The sequence below is a fragment of the Pseudophryne corroboree genome, chromosome 1 (genome assembly GCF_028390025.1).
Source record: "Pseudophryne corroboree isolate aPseCor3 chromosome 1, aPseCor3.hap2, whole genome shotgun sequence".
In the NCBI taxonomy this organism is placed as follows: domain Eukaryota; kingdom Metazoa; phylum Chordata; class Amphibia; order Anura; family Myobatrachidae; genus Pseudophryne; species Pseudophryne corroboree.
Window position 1 is genome coordinate 69,020,783 of NC_086444.1, and position 20,936 is coordinate 69,041,718.

General features: G+C 46.9%; 1 long non-coding RNA gene and 1 pseudogene across 4 annotated transcripts in view; both read left to right on the forward strand.

Annotated features, from left to right (window-relative positions):
• The window catches only part of LOC134927026 (uncharacterized), a 35,717-nt gene that overhangs the window by 11,888 nt on the left and 2,893 nt on the right, over window positions 1-20,936 (forward strand). The window contains exons 1-2 of one of the 4 annotated variants that reach the window (XR_010177681.1): window positions 13,593-14,225; window positions 20,058-20,296. This is a non-coding gene — a long non-coding RNA (uncharacterized LOC134927026). Of the gene's footprint in view, window positions 1-13,592; window positions 14,226-20,057; window positions 20,297-20,936 lie in introns of those variants that run through there. The other 3 variants (XR_010177730.1, XR_010177585.1, XR_010177639.1) reach the window with 3 other exon arrangements.
• Window positions 4,338-4,455, forward strand: LOC134950689 (5S ribosomal RNA; annotated as a pseudogene).

A 20,936-nucleotide genomic window follows, 5' to 3' on the forward strand; every position in this document is an offset into this window, starting at 1 on the left:
CCTAGATAGGGACAGTATATTATTGCCTATAGAGCATTTAAAAGATGCATTTCTATATATGCGTGATGCACAGCGGAATATTTGCCGACTGGCATCAAGTCTAAGTGCGTTGTCCAATTCTGCCAGTAGAGGGTTATGGACACGACAGTGGTCAGGTGATGCGGATTCCAAACGGCATTTGAAAGTATTGCCTTATTAAGGGGAGGAGTTATTTGAGGTCGGTCTTTCAGACCTGGTGACCACGGCAACAGCTGGGAAATCCACGTTTGTACCCCAGGTCGCCTCTCAACATAAGAAGACGCCGTATTATCAGGCGCAGACTTTTCGTGGGTAAGCGGGCAAAAGGTTCCTCATTTCTGCCCCGTGACAGAGGGAGAGGAAAAAGGCTGCAGAAATCAGCCAGTTCCCAGGAACAGAAGCCCTCTCCCGCCTCTGCCAAGCCCTCAGTATGACGCTGGGGCTTTACAAGCAGAATCAGGCACGGTGGGGGCCCGTCTCAATGAAATTCAGCGAGCAGTGGGCTCACTCGCAAGTAGACCCCTGGATCCTTCAGGTGATATCTCAGGGGTACAAATTGGAATTCGAGACGTCTCCCCCTCGCCGTTTCCTAAAGTCGGCTTTACCGATGTCTCCTTCTGACAGGGAGGCAGTTTTGGAAGCCATTCACAAACTGTATTCCCAGCAGGTGATAATCAAGGTACCCCTCCTGCAACAGGGAACGGGGTATTATTCCACACTGTTGTGGTACCGAAGCCGGACGGCTCAGTGAAACCGATTCTAAATCTAAAATCTTGAACACTTACATGCGGAGGTTCAAATTCAAGATTGAGTCACTCAGAGCAGTGATTGCGAACCTGGAAGAAGGGGACTACATGATGTCTCGGGACATCAAGGATGCTTACCTTCATGTCCCAATTTACCCTTCTCACCAAGGGTACCTCAGGTTTATGGTACAGAACTGTCACTATCCGTTTCAGACGCTGCCGTATGGATGGTCCACGGCACCCCGGGTCTTTACCAAGGTAATGGCCGAAATGATGATACTCCTTCGAAGGAAGGGAATTTTAGTTATCCCTTACTTGGACGATTCCCTGATAAGGGTAAGATCCAGGGAACAGTTGGAGGTCGGTGTAGCACTATCTCAGGTAGTGTTGCGGCAGCACGATTGGATTCTCAATATTCCAAAATCGCAGCTGATTCCGACGACTCGTCTTCTGTTCCTAGGGATGATCCTGGACACAGTCCAGAAAAAGGTGTTTCTCCCGGAGGAGAAAGTCAGGGAGTTATCCGAGCTAGTCGGGAACCTCCTATAACCGAGCCAAGTCTCAGTACATCAATGAAATGGTTCTGGGAAAAATGGTGGCTTCCTACGAAGCAATCCCATTCGGCAGATTCCACGCAAGAACTTTCCAGTGGGACCTGCTGGACAAATGGTCCGGGTCGCATCTTCAGATGCATCAGCGGATAACCCTGTCACCAAGCACAAGGGTGTCTCACCTGTGGTGGTTGCAGAGTGCTCATCTTCTAGAGGGCCGCACATTCAGGACTGGGTCCTGGTGACCACGGATGCCAGCCTACGAGGCTGGGGAGCAGTCACACAGGGAAGGAATTTCCAGAGCTTATGGTCAAGCCTGGAGACATCACTTCACATAAATATCCTGAAGCTAAGGGCCATTTACAATGCTCTAAGCTCAGCAAGACCTCTGCTTCAAGATCACCCGGAGTTGATCCATTCGGACAACATCACGGCAGTCACCCACGTAAACAGACAGGGTGACACAAGAAGCAGGAGGGCAATGGCAGAAGCTGCAAGGATTCTTCGCTGGGCGGAAAATCATGTGATAGCACTGTCAGCAGTATTCATTCCGCGAGTGGACAACTGGGAAGCAGACTTCCTCAGCAGACACGACCTCCACCCGGGAGAGTGGGGACTTCACCCAGAAGTCTTCCACATGTTTATAAAACTCGACAAGTATTGCGCCAGGTCAAGGGACCCTCAGGCAATAGCTGTAGACGCTCTGGTAACACAGTGGGTGTACCAGTCAGTGTATGTGTTCCCTCCTCTGCCTCTCATACCCAAGGTACTGAGAATTATAAGATGGAGAGGAGTAAGCACTATATTCGTGGCTCCGGATTGGCCAAGAAGGACTTGGTAACCGGAACTTCAAGAGATGCTCACGGAGGATCCGTGGCCTCTACCTCTAAGAAGGGACCTGCTCCAGCAAGGACCCTGTCTGTTCCAAGACTTACCGCGGCTGCGTTTGACGGCATGGCGGTTGAACGCCGGATCCTGAAGGAGAAAGGCATTCCGGATGAAGTCATTCCTATCCTGATCAAAGCCAGGAAAGATATAACCGCAAAACATTATCACCGCATTTGGCGAAAATATGTTGCGTGGTGCGAGGCCAGTAAGGCCCCGACGGAGGAATTTTCAACTAGGTCGATTCCTACATTTCCTGCAAACAGGAGTGTCTATGGGCCTGAAATGGGGGTCCATTAAGGTTCAAATTTCGGCCCTGTCAATTTTCTTCCAAAAAGAACTAGCTTCAGTCCCTGAAGTTCAGACGTTTGTGAAAGGGGTACTGTATATACAGCCTCCTTTTGTGCCTCCAGTGGCACCTTGGGATCTAAATGTAGTTTTTGGGTTCCAAAAGTCACATTGGTTTGAACCACTTAAATATGTGGAGTTAAAATATCTCACATGGAAAGTGGTCATGCTGTTGGCCCTGGCCTGGGCCAGGTGCGTGTCAGAATTGGCGGCTTTATCCTGTAAAAGCCCTCATCTGATTTTCCATTCGGACAGGGTGGAATTGAGGACTTGTCCTCAGTTTCTCCCTAAGGTGGTTTTCAGCGTTTCACCTGAATCAACCTATTGTGGTGCCTGCGGCTACTAGGGACTTGGAGGACTCCAAGTTGCTAGACGTTGTCAGAGCCCTGGAAATATAGGTTTCCAGGACGGCTGGAGTCAAAAAATCTGACTCGTTGTTTATTCTGTATGCACCCAACAAGCTGGGTGCTCCTGCTTCTAAGCAGACTATTGCTCGTTGGATTTGTAGTACAATTCAGCTTGCACATTCTGTGGCAGGCCTGCCACAGCCAAAATCTGTATAAGCCCATTCCACAAGGAAGGTGGGCTCATCTTGGGCGGCTGCCCGAGGGGTCTCGGCTTTTCAACTTTGCCGAGCAGCTACTTGGTCAGGAGCAAATACGTTTGTAAAATTCTACAAATTTGATACCCTGGCTGAGGAGGACCTGGAGTTCTCTCATTTGGTGCTGCAGAGTCATCCGCACTCTCCCGCCCGTTTGGGAGCTTTGGTATAATCCCCATGGTCCTTACGGAGTCCCCAGCATCCACTAGGACGTCAGAGAAAATAAGAATTTACTTACCGATAATTCTATTTCTCGTAGTCCGTAGTGGATGCTGGGCGCCCATCCCAAGTGCGGATTGTCTGCAATACTGGTACATAGTTATTGTTACCAAAAAATCGGGTTATTGCTGTAGTGAGCCATCTTTTCTAGAGGCTCCTCTGTTATCATGCTGTTAACTGGGTTTAGATCACAAGTTATATGGTGTGATTGGTGTGGCTGGTATGAGTCTTACCCGGGATTCAAAATCCTTCCTTATTGTGTACGCTCGTCCGGGCACAGTATCCTAACTGAGGCTTGGAGGAGGGTCATAGGGGGAGGAGCCAGTGCACACCAGGTAGTTCTAAAGCTTTACTTTTGTGCCCAGTCTCCTGCGGAGCCGCTATTCCCCATGGTCCTTACGGAGTCCCCAGCATCCACTACGGACTACGAGAAATAGAATTATCGGTAAGTAAATTCTTATTTTTTTATTTATTTTTGAACTTCCTTTCAGAATGTTGTTCTGTTCTTCCTATATAATTACACTTTAGTGATCTATCTTTTGTGTATATCCATTTCGTTATAGCGGTGTATGTATCTATATCAACTAATTAAGGACATATATGTATGGTTCCTTTGGGAGATATTATCTACTATCAGTATCAACATTGTGACACCATTTGCAGAATTTTCTCTTTGCACTCAGTGATTCATAGGCGACTATATTCACTATCCGGTATTTACATTTGATACGTGTACCAACATATTGAGCAGCTATCATCATTAAGAACGACTGTCTCTCTGAGAACCTCTTTTTCTGACTATCGCTATAATTTCGGGACTCTCACCATTGATTCAGGGGTTTACCTCTGTCTAACATTGGCAGCAGATCCCCCTTTTCACTGTACTCCCCTTTCTACTGAGTACTTCCTCTAACAATTTATGTCAATCATGAACTCTCATCAGTGATTCCAGAAGCAACTTTATCAATTCTCTACTATCATACCACACTGGTAACGCCCGAATCCTTCCGATCTTGGAAGCTAAGCAGTGTGGGCCAAGTCAGTACTCAAGTGGGAGACCCTTGAGGAATACTCGGTTTAGTAGAAAATTTTGGGCGGCCAGGCTCAGTGTCTAACACCGACAGCAGATTCATCTTTTCTTTATTCAATCTGTTTTCTATCTCCATCCTAAGGCCAGTTGTAAGTAATACATATTATTAATCCAAACTATTACTGAGGCGCTAAGTGTCTAGCTCTACTTCAAGATTATACAGCTCAGGCAGCCAGTTGAGACCTATTTAAGGATTGACCATACATTTGAAAGATTGATGTTACCCAGGCAGCTTGGAACCATTATCTGACATTAACATCTGTATTACCGGTTCCAGTGTTTATTATATTTTTTTACCCTTTTCTCTACCTGCACATTCAACTACTATGTGTTTTATGTTTATCAACAATAAATATTGAATTTTAATCTATTTCTTTGATACTTTCACAATTATACAAGAGTGCACCCACAAAAGAGTCTTCTTTTCTCCTTTTGTCCAGTATGTTTCGTTACTGACTCTGGGTGCACCGCCAAATTTAGATTGATTAGAAAAAATATTTTTTTCTTTCTTTCATCAGTATATCTTGGTAAATAAATTATCTGCTGTTTAATCTATTTATTAACTGGGCGGTATAACTCTTATACATGAGTTATCCAGAATGCCACGTCAAGAAGATTAGAGCCCTCATAATGAATGGGTAGAAGTCCCGGCAGCAACAGTGAAAGGGTTATGCTATCAAATTAGTGAATTACAGTATTTTCTGATCCCCGCAATTATCTCTATGGGATCTTCGGTTGCTGCCCTGCCCCCTATGTACTGCTGGCTGGATTATGCTGACATGGACGGTCTAGATGTAGTGAACCTGGAGCTGATGAGTCATGAGCAACGTGCTGATAACGACATATATCCTATCATTCAGATAGTAGACCGATATTCGCGTAAGACCATGGCTTTACCTATGACTGCCAAGGCAAAAGTGTTAGCCAAGTAGAAACAAAAGTTAAAGCAAGGAATATTGTTTCAAAAACCTGGAACAGGGACGGTACTTATAGACTGCAACTTGTATTACCAGGAAAATACATTCCTAATGTGATGAGATCTCTCCATGACTATCTTGGGCACTTGGGGTATGAGAAAACCCAGGGGTTGATTTTGGACCGGTTCTACTGGCTCTATATGAATAGAGATATTGAAGAGTACTGAAAGACCTATGGAAACTGTATTGTTCAGAAAAAAATGCCAGAGAAAGAGGCGTTGTTGGTTAATATTGTTAGCAATGGCCCTATGGACTTAATATGCCTTGATTTTCTGTTATTGGAAGGTCCAGGGGGAAGGGATAACAACATTTTAGTCATAACTGACAACTTCACCTGATACTCCAGGCTTACGTGACCATTAATCGGAAAGCTGTAACAGTAGCTTGGACCCTATGGGACAAGGTTTTTATCCATTATGGATTACCTGCTTGAATACATACTGATCAAGGAAGAGACTTTGAGAGTCGGTTAATCCGAAAATTATGTGACTGCTGCAGCATTTGTAAGTCTAGAACAACCCCTTACCACCCTCAAGATAACCCTCAACTGGAATGATTTAACCAGATGCTACTGAACATGTTGGGCTCTTTGATCAGTGAAAAGAAACAGTGTTGGAAGCAGTATCTGTTGCATTTGGTACACGCTTATAACTGCACCTAGAATGAGAGCACCGGATACTCCCCATATCTTTTAATGTTTGGGGGGAGGCACGACTTCCCATAGATGTGATTTTTGGAAACAAGATTAACCGTTACACTGTGTCCTCTCATAGTCAATTCATCAGGCAATTACGACAACAGTTAGCGGAAGCCTATAAGACTGCCCAGCTCAAAGCCAGGAAATTGGGGGAAAGGAACAAACAAAGATATGACACCCATGTGAAGGAAAATAAGTTAATACCTGGGGATAGATTATTAGTTAGACTGCTAGGTTTGCCTTAGATGCCATAAGCTCAGTAACCGCTGGAAATCTCAGCCATATATCATCGTGAGACAACTTCCCAATATTCCAGTACTGTATATCTGTCATGACTGTGATTTTGTGAACCCGGTGTTAGTGCAGTCTGTGCGGGCAACTGGGGAACTATGTGAATATTAGGCTGGTCTGTAGGAATCAGTGAGAAGAAGGAGCAATCCCTGACCGGGGATCGAACCCGGGCCTCGGCAGAGATAGCCGTATCCTGACCACTGGATCACCAGGGACTTTGATAGCAGGATGAATGTATAGGTGAGACTGTACTGGATATAGTGTCACAGGAGTAGGTGCTTATGTACTCGAGGTTACTGGCAAGATGGTAAGACGGACTGGTTACTGGTGAGACTGGGATGCAACTGTAATGCGTGCTGGTACCGGATATAACTGGAAACGCAACTGAAAGTAGGACGATGACTGTGCCTATAACTCTAATACGAGGCTGAAGAACCCTGCGGCTGTGACGGTAGAACACTGCAGCTGTGGTTTCCAGTTGAGTCTGTGGAACATTGCACTGTGCCTTTAAGATGAAACACTGCAACTGTGCATTTAAGTGGAGAATGCAGAACACTGTACTGTGCCTTTAAGATGAAACACTGCAACTGTGCCTTTAGGTGGAGATGGTGGAATACTGTACTGTGCTTTTAAGATGAAACACTGCAACTGTGCCTTTAAGTGGAGATGGTGGAATACTGTACTGTGCCTTTAAGATGGAACACTGCAACTGTGCCTTTAAGTGGAGATGGTGGAATACTGTACTGTGCCTTTAAGTTGAAACTCGTGAAAATACTGGATATCAATGGCAACACAAATGTAATCCAAACTGGGTAACAAAGAAACAGAGTTTTTACAGGAACCAAAGTACAAGGGTTACCTTTAGGGAGCTCAGCTTTAAAGCTCACACAGAGCTGTGTGTGACACGAGGAACTGGCCCAGTTTCCAACTCAGTCTCCCGACTTATACTTCCTGGTCCTTGGTGCCGACTTATACTTCCTGGTCCTTGGTGATTGGTGAGCAGTGTCAGCTGATGCAGAGAGTCTCAGGCTGGCAGAGGATTGGACAGCTCTGGGTCAGGTGAACAGTCACTGTCATGTGAGTACTCTAGCATAGGCTGTGATGTGGAGTGAGGCCTAGCAGGCCGAGAGAACACTGAAGCCTGAACTTCTGCAAAACATAGGATGCTGGCTTTTAGGCCTAAACTTCAGATTGCTGAATTCAGACTCACACAGGAGATCGCCACAGGTGGAGCTTGTTAACTATTACCTTCCAGGCAGAGAACTCAGGAAACTCATGGTATTGGCAAGCTGTTTATCCGAGTGAGCAGAAAGATGCAGGATCCAAGACAGAGATGGCAGAGGTAAGTCACCAAATATGAAAACTACAGTCAGGATTGTGACAGTACCCCCCTCTTCAAGGGTGGACTCCTGACACCCATCTTGAATCTTAGAGGAACTTGAGAAATTCATACAGAAGAACTTAGGACCTTCGTCGATGCCTCTTCTTCTTATGGGAACATTTAGTTTTGACCAGGGAGAGCGGAATCTCCTGTAAAGAAAAAACTTCCTTAGAAAACATGGGACCTCCCATGAAAGGAGTAGCATCATGAACTGGATCAAATTCAGAGTCTGAGTCCAAGTCTGATGGAAGATATGAATCTCCCTTAGATACACAGTTTGCAGATGAAAAGGAAGTGCACTGGAGTTTTAAATTCTCTGGGCTAGGAGAGACTCCTACATGAGCAATTTTAATGGTCGGATTCTTACCAAAGGAGATACTTAGATTATCCCTGGGAGGACAGCACAAACTTCCTTCTGCATTCCCTTTAGAGCATGATTCTTTTACCGAGTCAGATTCCAAAGGTTTAGGACTAAATTCTTTAACCACAGCATTACTAAAAGTCTGTAAATCATGGAACATAGGATCATTACTCTCAAAAAGCGTGTTGGCCCACTCCAAAGCTCTTCCTCTGAATGCCAGGAACAGATATTGAGTAACGTTGGAAGGAGTTACTGCACCCGAAGGATCAGACTCCATCAGAGAGAGAAATTGATCAACCAGTGCGGCATATTGCAATAAATCTCCATCAAAGTAAATAGGTGGTAAACCATCAGACGAAAGCTTAGAGGCTGAAACCAATGATGCACTCTCAGAAGCTAGATTGGAGTTAGTTTGTGGAACGTCAGGCTGATGAGAAACTATCCTTTCTGAAGTAGTCTGGCTGAAATCCTCAAATAAGACTGAGAAATCACTTGAAATATCCTTCTGGATGGAGATGCTAGTAATTTTCCCTGAAGCTGCGACACTCGCGTCTGCGACTGAGGCAAATGACTCTGATGACTGGATTGAGGAAGCAACATCAGTATCCTTCTCAGCAATATTAGTCTGAAGTCCTTTATCCGAATCAGCAGATGGAACATTAGGTTGCTCAGACAAGCTTAGGGACAAAGCTGAGAAAACTGTACTCAGATCGGTATCCAGCTCTGTAGCACGTTCAGACTTTAAGTGAGTAGCCTTGGGCTTTTTCTTGACTTTGGAGGCTACAGCAGAATTATTCCGACATTGATGAGAAGAGGTATTAGATTTCCCTGCAGAAGCTGTGGACTCAATGCTGGAAGACGAGGAAACAGAATCAGAGACAGACTGAAGTCTAATTTTAGAACTAGATGGTGAAAGTCCTTTACTCGGACCAATGCTTGGAATTGGTTAGAGTCCAGATGAGCTTGAACAGACTGAAACTGGAGAAATCTTTGGCTGGACGAGTAGGACTGGATTGGATCCGAGGATACTTGAATTGGCTGGAGCCAAAGGAGAATGACCAGGCTGGTCCTGGAGTCTCGCTGGACCGGATGGAACCGGGACGGACTGACCAGGCTGGGCCTGGAGTATTGCTGGACCGCCTGGAACCGGGACGGACTGACCAGGCAGGGCCTGGAGTATTGCTGGACCGGCTGGAACTGGGACGGACTGACCAGGCAGGGCCTGGAGTATTGCTGGACCGGCTGGAACCGGGACGGACTGACCAGGCGGAGCCTGGAGTATTGTTGGACCGGCTGGAACCGGGACGGACTGACCAGGCTGGACCTGGAGTATTGCTGGACCGGCTGGAGCCGGGATGGGCTGACCAGGCTGAGCCTGGAGTATTGCTGGACCGGCTGGAACCGGGACGGACTGACCAGGTGGAGCCTGCTTGACCGGCAGGAGCCCTTTCTTCACGGGGCTGAACTAAGGCAGGAGCCCCCTCTTCACGGGGCTGAACTGAGGCAGGAGCCCCCTCTTCACGGGGCTGGGCTGAGGAAAGAGCCCCCACTTCACGGGGTTGGGCTGAGGCAAGAGCCCCCACTTCACGTGGCTGGGCTGAGGCAAGAGCCCCCACTTCACGGGGCTGGGCTGAGGCAAGAGCCCCCACTTCACGGGGCTGGGCTGAGGCAAGAGCCCCCACTTCATGGGGCTGGACTGAGGCAAGAGCCCCCACTTCACGGGGCTGGGCTGAGGCAAGAGCCCCCACTTCATGGGGCTGGGCTAAGGCAAGAGCCCCCACTTCACGGGGCTGGGCTAAGGCAAGAGCCCCCAATTCACGGGGCTGGGATAAGGCAAGAGCCCCCACTTCACGGGGCTGGGCAGCACTCTGTAGACTCTCTGGCTGGGCAGCACTCTGTAGACTCTCCGGCTGGGCAGCACTCTGTAAACTCTCTGGCTGGGCAGCACTCTGTAGACTCTCTGTCTGGGCAGCACTCTGTAGACTCTCTGGCTGGGCAGCACTCTGTAGACTCTCTGGCTGGGCAGCACTCTGTAGACTTTCTGGCTGGGCAGCACTCTGTAGACTCTCTGGCTGGGCAGCACTCTGTAAACTCTCTGGCTGGGCAGCACTCTGTAGACTCTCTGGCTGGGCAGCACTCTGTAGACTCCCTGGGGCTGGACCCTCTGAACCCCTCACTGGGGCTGGACACTCTGAACCCCTCACTGGGGCAGGACGCTCTGAACCCCTCCCTGGGGCTGAAGACACGGACGCCCCTCCTTGGGCTGAAGACACGGACGCCCCTCCTTGGGATGTAGACACGGACGCCCCTCCTTGGGCTGTAGACACGGACGCCCCTCCTTGGGCTGTAGACACGGACGCCCCTCCTTGGGCTGTAGACACGGACGCCCCTCCTTGGGCTGTAGACACGGTCGCCCCTCCTTGGGCTGTAGACACGGACTCCTCTGTGACTCTAAATGGCTTGAACATTCTTCTCTGGACACCCAACTTGGGATAAGGTCTTTTAATCACCGGACCCTAGTCATAAATTTGAGTCTCTTTCAGAGTAGCCTTCTTGATACCCCCGTCAGCAGTAGCAGGATCGGCTATTGTGGACGACTTGTAGACATGAGCACTATGATACTGAGATTTGTCACCATTCCCTGGCTTGCAAAGAATGCAGTCTTTAACAAAATGACCGGAATTTCCACAGTAAAGACAGAGGTGTAGCTCCCTACGCCGCTGATGTTCAGCTTCAGAGAGCTTGGGCCGTGGATAGTTCTGATAAACAACTTTTCCTTACACAGAGGAAGAGACTCTATTAACTGGATGGGACAAAACAGGATCAACAACGTTGGTAGTATTCCTGAAGAGATCAGGCATCACAGAAAGAATACTAGACAAAAGTTCTTGTAACTGTAATAACATCTGGTAGAAAATCTGCAGTTGGTCAGAAGTCTTAGTGCAGAAGGTCAGAGAATCTCTGGAGAACGAATTCCGCTGCAGACACTGTGCCAATTGATGCTGAGTCAACTCCAAACCCTCCAATCGTCCCGCAATATTGCTTAGGAGACAAACACTTTTGGCTGGGTCCATGGGGCCAGTTCCTACTGTCATGACTGTGATTTTGTGAACCCGGTGTTAGTGCAGTCTGTGCGGGCAACTGGGGAACTATGTGAATATTAGGCTGGTCTGTAGGAATCAGTGAGAAGAAGGAGTAATCCCTGACTGGGGATCGAACCCGGGCCTCGGCAGAGGAAGCTGTATCCTGACCACTGGATCACCAGGGACTTTGATAGCAGGATGAATGTATAGGTGAGACTGTACTGGATATAGTGTCACAGGAGTAGGTGCTTATGTACTCGAGGTTACTGGCAAGATGGTAAGACGGACTGGTTACTGGTGAGACTGGGATGCAACTGTAATGCGTGATGGTACCGGATATAACTGGAAACGCAACTGAAAGTAGGACGATGACTGTGGCTATAACTCTAATACGAGGCTGAAGAACCCTGCGGCTGTGACGGTAGAACACTGCAGCTGTGGTTTCCAGTTGAGACTGTGGAACACTGCACCGTACCTTTAAGATGAAACACTGCAACTGTGCATTTAAGTGGAGACTGCGGAACACTGTACTGTGCCTTTAAGATGAAACACTGCAACTGTGCCTTTAAGTGGAGATGGTGGAATACTGTACTGGGCTTTTAAGATGAAACACTGCAACTGTGCCTTTAAGTGGAGATGGTGGAATACTGTACTGTGCCTTTAAGATGAAACACTGCAACTGTGCCTTTAAGTGGAGATGGTGGAATACTGTACTGTGCCTTTAAGTTGAAACTCGTGGAAATACTGGATATCAATGGCAACACAAATGTAATCCAAATTGGGTAGCAAAGAAACAGAGTTTTTACAGGAACCAAAGTACAAGGGTTACCTTTAGGGAGCTCAGCTTCAAAGCTCACACAGAGCTGTGTGTGACACGAGGAACTGGCCCAGTTTCCAACTCAGTCTCCCGACTTATACTTCCTGGTCCTTGGTGATTGGTGAGCAGTGTCAGGTGATGGAGAGTCTCAGGCTGGCAGAGGATTGGACAGCTCTGGGTCAGGTGAACAGTCACTGTCATGTGAGTACTCTAGCATAGGCTGTGATGTGGAGTGAGGCCTAGCAGGCCGAGAGAACACTGAAGCCTGAACTTCTGCAAAACATAGGATGCTGGCTTTTAGGCCTAAACTTCAGATTGCTGAATTCAAACTCACACAGGAGATCACCACAGGTGGAGCTTGTTAACTATTACCTTCCAGTCAGAGAACTCAGGAAACTCATGGTATTGGCAAGCTGTTTATCCGAGTGAGCAGAAAGATGCAGGATCCAAGACAGAGATGGCAGTGGTAAGTCACCAAATATGAAAACTACAGTCAGGATTGTGACAATATCAATTAAAGCCAGAGAATGACCAAGGACCCATCTTGATGTATCATCGACAACACTTGTTACCGATTGAGCCAGGAGTTAGATATTAAGAACCTGGTTTAGATATGGGAAAGGCTAAAAGGAGCTATAGTGAGGAAACACCCATGCTAGCACAAGTTTGGGATTAAAGTATATAGATGATGATATCCACCTTAGCAAATGGTGGAATCATCAGGGGGAGAGTGTAATCCCTTAATGAATTTATATGGTACATTGTAGCTTGATTGTTTTATCATTTAGATATTGTTATATATATAGTTAATATATAAATATAACAGGCCCGGTGCTTGGACTCTGGGAGGGCACTTTCGAGTAATGATGCTCAATGTACAGATATTGTAATTGTATTTTGTGATGCATAGTTATGCATAGCGCGAGGGGCAGCCAGCTGACATAATTGGTGGACAGTGGTCGAAGGGTCTGGAAGGACTGGGGGGAGAGCGAGATCACTCTTGTGCAAGGAGTGACTGGGTAAAGCAGCCCTTACCCTATCCGCAGCTGAGTAGGGATCGCAGTAGAGTGGCGTCGGGCTTCTGATGGAGGTATTGAGGAGGCAGTAAGAAATAGTAGGGATAGAGCCAGTGTGACTGCGGAGGAAAGAGCAGGAGAGCAGGAGTGTCTGGTAACTGAGGGACCGGAACGGACAGCGCTCATCGCGACTAGCCGAATCTGCAGGAGAGTGAATGATGGAATGCAGCGCTGCCTTCTGGTCCGGCTTAAGCCAGTAAGGTAGTGGTAGGAGTGGTCAGAGAGAGGAGGAGTATCCCGGCCAATAGGCACAGCAGGGGGCATTGCTGATCAGAATAGCCCTGCCTATAACCCTTCGAGTACTCGGTTTCATGTAACCCCTACTGATATTGTAAACCAGAGTGCTGGCTTGTCAGACTCACATAGGGACTAGGGGAGAGTAAATGGCTGTTAACCAGTCCCTGCTGACAGTTTGCTGCAGACAGTTGTGATCGCACCAGACAGACAGCTGCCGACCCTAGGGCTGGGCGAGTGTGACAGAGCACTACCAACTACCCTGAACAGTGCTAGAGGTTTCTTTTATACAGCCCAGCATAGCTCCTTGGGCCCCTCTTATCCAAGTTCGGATTGTTGTTTACCAGGCGGACAAGTTATTAATGTTCTATTATATGTACCTTACTGGAGAATTATAAATAGTCCCATTGTAACTGGACAGTAAGTGGGATTGTCCTGCTATTGCTAAGTAGGAGAGTTGATAGCTAGCCAACCCTCCTCATAGACTTATAACTGTACAGACTTAATGTAAAGTTAGAGGGTACCTGGAGTCCTTTGGGAGCAAATAATTACTAAGGACACTCCAGAGTTTCAAGTGAACAATTCATCACATACAGACTACAGCTTGCACGGAGATAGTTATCCATTTCACCAGCTCACTTGAAGAAGTTGGATACAACTCGTTAGTATAGTATATTCCACCGTATACTCGGCTGTCATCTTGCATCACACAAGAACGGTGGGAGGGGATGTTCCCCTGGTAATAGTAACAATTGTGGAACCGCAGTCTATTTGGTTAACTCTAGCAGATGGAATACAAATAAAGAAACACTTAAGGACCTAACAACCTAGCTACTGCAGTTAAAATTAGGTACTGGAATACCCGGGTATTCAAGGTTAAGAGTGCATGTACATGCTGTACTGGTAAACTTTTTGGTACCAAGGTAATTTTTGTGTAACTGCATGCAATATACATTGTATAGGTGGGTAATAAGGGTTAGAGGAGTATTGGCGGAGGAGTAGTGCCATAACAAGGCATTAAGACTATGAATTATATAAAGTTTGCTACTAAATGTTATATACTTACTGGAAGGTGGCCATTTGTGAGACGTGGTCTCTGTAAGTTCCAAAAAAGAAGCAAAATTATGGTAAGTAACTCATAAAGAGTAATATCTCATTCAAAGGAAAACACGCAACATAAAACACATTCAGGTAGGAGGCTTACCCAAGCAAGTCCCATAAAATTCTCATAGCTTGGGTGGAGGCACCTCTCATTTAGCTGTGATAGTAATCTCAACCTAAGAAAGGGGGTTATACTTATGTTCAATTGTATGGTGAGTGACAACATTTGCTTCTGTTTGTCCACACAATGTAATTTGTGATTAGCAGCCACCAGCACTGGTTTTGCCTATTACATTGACCATAAATAATTTGAATGGATCCTGGACCACCAATCCAAGGCACCCCGCAAGTTTCCTGCAGCGCCCCGGGATGCCTAGGCACACAATTTTAAATCCACTGAGCTAGACTATTTATTAACTCATTTCACTTTCCAAATTAGGTGTTTCATTGCTAGTTGTAGATCCATAGTCTGTGTTCTTATTGCTAAAACACTAATTGCCCGATTCAATTGTTTCTTGCGTCCCCTACTAGGCATCTATAAGAATGGGCATCTATCAGAGCTATTCAATTGTTGCACCAATCAGACACCCATTAGTAGTTAAGGGGCCTGACAGCTCTGGGTTTAGCCATGCAAAGCGGCTTCTTGAACATGTTGGTATTGGTAACATCCAGAACTATGAATCTGATCAGGGGAAAATTAAACCTCTGACTACAGTGATGAAACTTTTTATATTACCTTTATTATTTTGCTAAAAGGAATAGACCCAACTATACTATGGGGAATCGGCTAGTGCTTCCTTATCTGCAAGAATAGGGAGACGTGTTCATTGCCCGTGATATAATCAGGGGTAAGAGAAACCTATTTAATCAGCGGGTTGACAGCATGATTAAGCTATGGGCGAAATGCACATTGGTGGGTTGCTAGGGGATACACAGTATAGGCACTGACACTATATTTAACATACTATTGTAGTCCAGCCCGGATGACACCTTGGATGTTTGCAGGATAGAGCACAACAGTTTGGGTGCCCTGGGCAAAAGCGACCTGGGTTTAGGACTGGACCAAGAGGAAGCCCCAGAGAGATGTTAGGACAAGCAGGTTGTTATTCGGCCTTAGCACGGCTGGTTTTGGGTCTCTGGGGTTTGGATGGGAGAGAGAGTTGCCGGGATCCCATCCATGCAGATCCGGACCAGGTTTTGGAGCAAGCGCTCCCAGCAATCAGGCACACCTGTGCCATACTTTTATAAAGCTTGTTAGGGTAAGGTCTCAGGGCTCCTGATGCCAACAAGTGGCCAGGTGATAGAGGGCGGGCCAGTGGGATAGAGACAGGGAGCCTGAGATTTGTGTACATGTTGTTTGTGACCCATGCCTGTTTAAGATAACTGGTAAACTTGCTGTGATAAAGACCTGATTACTGTGCTGTGGAAATAAACAGGCTGCTTTTCCCCTACAATTGTGTCAGCGTGTTGTCTGGTGGAAGGTCGCTTGTTACAATACATTTACCCCATTTATGTGATTCATTCTAGTTTATTCAGCAGTGGGTCTGCTATCACACAGTCACGCTGCTGTACAGTGTCAGGGCTGACATCAGAAATTGCGGGGCCCAGGACTGACGGAATAGGCAGGCCCCCCCCAGGGCAAATTCTTGTGCATTTTACCCATTGTGGATGTAAATGATGTACTGTTTTCCCTATCGGCCTACATAGTTGACATACAGTATTCAGTGGTCACTGACTGGCATATTGTAACTATTATAAACAAAATACTCTGTTAAAAATATATATAAATGATATAGTCTCCCTAAACTTAATGGTTTATGATATAAAGTGGTGTATAAAAAGGATTAGATTCATGCGTTAAACCTGTTTTACACCTACCTAAGCGGGTCGCAGCCAGGATCCTGACATGGGACCCACGTCAGCCCCCTTTCCTGCACCAGTCACCAACCCCGGCATATTGCCAGGTTGGTGACGTTGCCGGTGATGCGGCGGGGTTGGCACATGATCTCCCAGCGCCGCCTTTCCATACACTGTGAACAGGAGCCATGGCGCATCGACGCAGCTTACGTTTACATAGCAGAGTTTTCCGCGTTGAACCCGTGTTCAACCCTGCCAACTACCTGAGATGGAATACCGGGTCACTCAACCTGGATTATTCCAACTTTTACATTAACCAGCAACACAGGTTATGCGCGTTCATGTGCAATAACCCATGTTATATGCTGGTTGGTGTAAAAGGGGTTTAAGTCAGATAAGTAGAGGATCCTAGGATGGATCAGAGGAGGCTGGTGACAATTCAATTTACATAGGACCTAATTCAGAGTTAATCGCAGCAGCAAATTTGTTAGCAATTGGTCAAAACCATGGGGGTCATGCCGACACGATCGCTCGCTGCAGTTGTTTGCTGTGCAGCAATCGGGTCGGAACTGCGCATTCCGGACGGCCAAAGGCCGTCATTCCCGAGCGATTGCCTCTGCCTGACCTGACAGGCAGAGGCGGTCGCTGGGCGGGAGGGGTCGGCACGGCGTCGTTTGGCAGCCGTTTTGGGGGCGTGATCTGGCCAACGCAGGCATGGCTGGGCTGTGCGGGGGTTTGGCCATAGCGGCTGCGTGACGTCACATGCAGCCGCTGCGACCAGGGGCAGCGACGAGCAACTCCCAGTCAGCCGCAGGAGCTGCGCTGGCCGGGAGTTACTCAACAAGTACAAAAGCATTGCCGCTGTGCGATGCTTTTGTGCTTGTGCAGCAGGGGGGCGGACAGACATGCGGGGCGGGCTAGCCCTGTGCTGGGCGTCCCCCCACATGTCTGGGAACATGATCATAGCTGTGCTAAATTTAGCACAGCTACGATCAACTCGGAATGACCCCCGATGTGCAGTGCAGGGGAGGCAGATGTAACATGTGCAGAGAGAGTTAGATTTGGGTGGGGTGTGTTCAAACTGAAATCTAAATTGTAGTGTAAAAATAAAGCAGCCATTATTTACCCTGCACAGAAACAAAATAACCCACCCAAATCTAACTCTCTCTGCACATGTTACATCTGCCCCACCTGTAGTGCACATGGGGCCTAATTCAGATATGATCGGTGCTGTGCGTAGGGCCTGACATGCGGGGCGGACTAGGCCTGTGCTGGGTGTCCCCCCACATGTCTGTGTGACTGATCGTAGATGTGCTAAATTTAGCACAACTACGATCAGGTCTGAATTAAGCACCTGATTTTGCCCAACTGCTAACAAATTTGCTGCTGCGATCAACTCTGAATTACCCCCATAATCTCCATAGTGCAGAGAAAGTTTTGGGCCCACTCTCTGTCAGGGAGTCCCGCCCTGATGGCAGCCCTGACAGTGCTTATGGGGGTCATTCTGAGTTGATCGCTATCTGCATTTGTTTGCAGCGCAGCGATCAGGCTAAAAAAATGGCAGTTCTGCGCATGCGTATGTGGCGCAATGCACACACGCGATGTACGGGTACAACGAATGATGTAGTTTTGCACAGGGTCTAGCGATGCATTTCAGTCGCACTGCTTGCCGCAGAGTGATTGACATGAAGTGGGCGTTTCTGGGTGGCAACTGACCGTTTTCAGGGAGTGTGCGGAAAAACGCAGGCGTGCCAGGAAAATAGCAGGCGTGGCTGGGCGAACACTGGGCGGGTTTGTGATGTCAAATCCGGAACTGAATAGTCTGAAGTGATCGCAAGCGCTGAGTAGGTTTTGAGCTACTCTGAAACTACACAAAAAAATGTTGTAGCCGCCATGCGATACAACCGGTCGCACTTCTGCTAAGCCAAAATACACTCCCAGTGGGTGGCGGCATAGCGTTTCCACGGCTGCTAAAAACTGCTAGCGAGCGATCAACTCGGAATGACCCCCCTTATGAGAGTTGTGCCTGCAAAATAAAGGCTTAATATTAATGGACACGCTAATTTCTGCTTTGAGATAGTGCAGATACTATGTCCATATTAGGAAGCATGTTATTTGTGACATAGAAAAGGAAATCTTTTTCACCATATGTAAATACAGACAACCTATCTTTTATCACTTAGCATTTCCACCTGGGTAAGTCTCATGTATCTGCTATTAACAGACTGTCAGAGGCTGACACAATGGCAGAGAGAGCGTGATCAGATACATTAGCAGCCTGCAACATTGTATCACGTTTAATCATATCAATTAAACACTGTTACAACAACAGTTACAGCCAGAATAGCAAGCACAATGCTTGTTAGAAAACACATTAGCATCACAAACACTGATTAAAACTTTGCGGCAGATTTAACAATGACTGATATTCTAATTATCTCCTGTTACGAATGACAGATGGTGCTCCAGTCAATCAGCTCCTGTCATTTTTCAAATACAGGGCAGTTAGGAAACAATTGGCTTTAGCACTTTTTATCATTCATAACTACTAATAACAAGAATATTACTTGTTGTTAAATCTGACCCTATGTTGGATATATGTCACATTCATTTGCAATCTATGCGAAGGATATTTGTCCTTAATGTTTCCAATACAATTTCCACCTTCATATAAATGATCAAGCCCAGTATATACATGGGATTCAACTCAAATAGTTACAAGGTGGTTTCTGAATAAATTACCCAGTTATAAGTACTGGGAGGAAACGTAGCGGTCAATTTATCAATTAATCAATACACAATGCGATCTGCATGTGATATTGGTGCCCAGAATCACTTTGCAGTATGCGATTACATCAGGCGGGTGGTCTTCAGGTTGCCAGCGGCCGGGCTCCCGGCGACCACCATACCGGCGCCGGAATCCCGACTGCCGACATCTTTTCTCCCTCTTGGGGGTCCACAACCCCCCTGTAGGGAGAATAGATAGCATGGCGCGCGTAGCGTACCACCGTGCCCGCAGCGTGGCAAGCGCTTCAAGCCTTCAAGGGTCTCATTTGCGCTCGCCCAGCTGTCGGTATGCCGGCGGTCGGGATTCCAGCGCTGGTATGCTGGTCGCTGGGACCCCGACCGCTGGTAACACATACTACACCCCATCAGGCAGATGTATAAATAAACAGTCCTAGTCCTGTAGGAGCCCATCACTGTAATGTGTTCAGAGTAGTAGTGGAACTCATGTGGATGTGTGGTCCCACTGACCACGCATGTGCGGGTGCCACTGCATGGGGAGGGTTACAGAGGACCCCTCTGCCGGTTACTTTTGTGGCCTGTAGCCTATAGGCTACAATGGGCTAATGCCATATTCATACAGTGATAGCTGCGGGGACAAAGCTCAGGAATGCTTCTCATTCTGAAGCTTGGTAAATCTGATAGCATCACATAGAAACCTATGGGGGTGCACTCCATTCTTCAACAAGATTATCATCTTTGTTGCACTGATATAGCATACAAATCCACTAGCGCTATACAAAGTACGCAGACTCTTTGCTTTTACTGCATTGTAGTGTCAAAAAACATGCAGCTTCAGTACAAAAAAATAATAATTGAGCAACAGAAATAATGGAGCTGCTTAGTTACATTTTTCGTGGTGCACCAAGTGGGGCTAATTGGTGCAATTTGAGGCTAAGGGAATAAGGACACATCTGTAAATTATCCTTTCTTATTGTAGTTCTTCTGGATCTAATAGGAGCCAATGGACACTGTAATACGGGAGGTTGGCACTAGGTAGAGCACAAAAAATGGACAAGTCAGCACAAAGAACGAGATCCACTGGTGAAACATGCGCAGTGGATGCCAAGGATGGGATGCATTTAGCATTCTGGATGTCGGCGGTCATGTGACCAACTCTGGAATCCCAACATCACTCAGGAGACCGGCACAAGATCACCAACAGCAGACATCCTGAAAGTGAGTATTGGGGTATGGGTTAGGGCCCGGGGGGAGAGTAAGGCAGTAGCAGGGGTTAGGGTTAGGCACTGGGGGGTAGCTCTAGCTAGGGTAGGGGACAAAGTGGGGGGTAAAAATAACCACTCCATTGTTGGGATCTTTAATGTTGGGATACCACAGTCAGTCATGTGACCACCGGCATCCCGATTGATGGGATATAGTATGTATTCCCAAAGGAGCAAACTTGGAGAGTGGAGTGAGGTGCCACAGGTCTGTAATTCCGGATTGGGTAAGCAATGACGCTGAAGTGGTGCAAAGTTCCGAGGGCCACTGAGTACCCACTGTGCTTGGGACTGCAGCAGAAGTACCATCAGTGTCTATGAGAGATCCAGAGACAGTGTGACAGTGCTGGAACTGAAAGCAGAGATAAATGGAGGAAGTGGGAGTTAAACTGATTAAGGAAGATGTCTCAGTAACTGCAAATACACTGTTAGAAATATAAATGTGCTGATTGTGTAATATGTGCTGTTTAAGTTACTATTGAACTGTGTCTATTAGTATAAAGTAAAAAATAATGTAGGCGCTCCAAAAAGATATATTTGCAACAGCTGCTGGTTTTGTAAATACAAATTTTAATTATAATATTCCCAGGTAATTGCTG